Raw genomic sequence first — 2,709 nt, 5'->3', positions numbered from 1 at the left:
CCTATATATATATATATATATATATATATATATATATACACTTACACACACATCTTTAGGAATGGTGAATATCTTGAAACAAATAAAGCTACAAATAACAGCATGTAAATATTGGATTAAAAAGCTTTTGGTTAGAAAAAGTTGAAAGCTGCCTGTGTGACTTGAACCCACATCTGTAGACATGACAAGGCATCTACTTTTGGATCAAATTCTTATGATGTCAACAACATATATAAGATCATCACCATCATCATCATCATCATGCATCTTACCCTTTACATATTTGTATTTAAGTGGATAGGTCTTCACCAGATCTCACCACTCGTCATCTCCTTCAACTAGTCACCTGAGATTACCTTTCACCACCTATTTCCGTGTGTCCCCCAGTCTTTGTTATCTGCAGGATCCTCCCACTTGGATCCCTAGGCACTTCTTTACTCTGCCAACACCCTCAATATACATCGCATATTCCTATATTCTTTTACTTGTTTCAGTCATTTGACTGTAGCCATGCTGGAGCACCGCCTTTAGTCAAACAAATCGATCCCAGGACTTATTCTTTGTAAACCTAGTACTTCTATCAGTCTCTTTTACTAAACCGCTAAGTTACGGGTACGTGAACAGACCAACAACGGTTGTCAAGTGATAATGAGGGGAGGGACAAACACACACACACATATATATGTATAATCTTCTCTCTTCCACACAACATTTGATTTTCTTAAAACCAGTTTGTCCATCAGCTCATATGTGTTCTATTGTTCATGCACACTAACTACTATATTCACCTCATTTTCTTTCCTACTTTCACACATTCTCTACATTCAATGCTCATGTTTCGTTACCATGCAGCACTAAATTTTGTACACATGCATCATAAAATCTGTTATTCCCCCAGAGAAAGAATCCCTTTGATGTTCTAAGCTTTCTTCACTCTGTTCTTACTCTGAAGTATAGTGCTTTCAGAACACACTCTATCATTGCTAATTAGGCCACCTAAGGTAACAGGTATTCAACTACTTCCAGAGAGCCCTCCAAACATTAGCAAGAATTCACATGGGCATATTGTTGTCGCTGCCACTGCGGCTGTCATCAGCATCAGCATCATCATCATCATCACCATCATTATCATTTCTTTGTCTGCTTCCCGTGCTGATATGGGTTGGATGGTCTGACAAGATCTGGCAGGTTGGAGGACCATGTCAAACTTCAATATTTCTGATCCAGCATGGTTTTAATGGCTGGGTACCCTTCCTAAAGCCAACTACTTTACAGTGCATACTGAGTTTTTTTTTGGGGGGGGGGGCACTATCACTAGTAAGATTGTCTTACAATTTTCTGTATGTTGCATCGTGTAAATGTGTGCATACCTGCTTGTCTATAAGCTGTGTGTTTGTTTGTGTATATGCTGCACGTGTGTGTGAGGAAGACAGATAGATAGATAGATAGATAGATAGATAGAGAGAGAGAGAAAGAGAGAGAGAGAGAGAGAGAGAGAAAGAGAGAAAGGGAGAGTGTGCTTGGGTATTTTGCATGTGAATGTGTGTGCAGCATGCTATGTGTGTTGTGTGTATTACAAATGGATGCCCTTCCTAATGCCAACCACTTTATAGTGCATACTGGGTACTTTTTGTGAGATTGTCTGACAATTTTCAAGATTAAAGAGCAGAAACAGTCCCCATGAACTTAAAGGAGAATAGGACAGCGAGTGCGATGACTGTTACACACACACTCACACACACACATGAATACACACACATATACACAACACTAGAGTCTTCTATCAGTTTCTAACAACCAAATTCACTCTCATGGCTTTGGTTAGCCTGGGGTTATAGTGGAAGACACTTGCCCAAAGTGCCAGACAGTGGCACTGAACTTAAAACCACATGGTTGGGAAGCAAACCTCTCAACTACATAGCCATGCTAGCACTATATGTATGTATGTATGTATGTATGTATGTATGTATGTACATACTTATGTACATACACACACATATATGCACATGTATGTATACATATACACACATATATAAGCACATGCACACACACATGTCTGAATGTGTGTGTGGGTGTATTACACATGCACATACATCTTATCTCTATTTCTGTTTTGCATTATTTCGTATTCCATAAAAACCCTTTTATTCTAGGGTAATTTAACTGGTATTTCTCCCACACCGTTCCCTTTCCCAAGACATGTTTTCTCTCTCACAGCCAGTTCTATAGCCAGCAGCATTCACTCCAACAGCAAACAATAGGCTAGACTGACTGGGAGTTAACTATATCAAATCAAATGGTCCATTGCCCAGGAAAATCAGTAATCGATATATTGAAGTATGCCTGTGAGGAGACGGCGAAGAGAGGACAGATTAAAAAGCATAAAAAGCAGACAAAGAAACACTGTGAACCTTTAACATTAGAAACTATCCCAGCAGCAGTTTTAGAAAGATGTTTTATGTAGATCATAATTCACAAGTGCTCAGCTCAGTCAAGCCAAGTCAAAAGCTCTGTCATTCCAACGACTAGTTCCCACTGTCTGTATTTTAGAAATAAAGTATGTTTAAACAATAGGTACAATGTATTCTTTCTCTCAGTCACTGAATACATTTATTTTTTTGAAGTCGTGATATATTTCAAACTCCTGTATATTAATTGATTTGAAAGCATACAGAGAATAATTGAAATGCAGCATAATACATACATATA

General features: G+C 38.3%; 2 protein-coding genes across 4 annotated transcripts in view; both read right to left on the bottom strand.

Annotated features, from left to right (window-relative positions):
• The window catches only part of LOC106874433 (mutS protein homolog 5), a 251,549-nt gene that overhangs the window by 56,310 nt on the left and 192,530 nt on the right, over positions 1 to 2,709 (bottom strand). The window lies entirely within an intron of this gene.
• Positions 1 to 2,709, bottom strand: part of LOC106874428 (growth arrest and DNA damage-inducible protein GADD45 beta) — a 371,959-nt gene that overhangs the window by 180,281 nt on the left and 188,969 nt on the right. The gene's annotated exons all lie outside the window — the stretch shown is intronic.

This window comes from Octopus bimaculoides, chromosome 8, assembly GCF_001194135.2.
Source record: "Octopus bimaculoides isolate UCB-OBI-ISO-001 chromosome 8, ASM119413v2, whole genome shotgun sequence".
NCBI lineage: Eukaryota > Metazoa > Mollusca > Cephalopoda > Octopoda > Octopodidae > Octopus > Octopus bimaculoides.
Note: the sequence above shows the minus strand (reverse complement) of the source record. Positions and strands in the feature narration are given on the sequence as shown.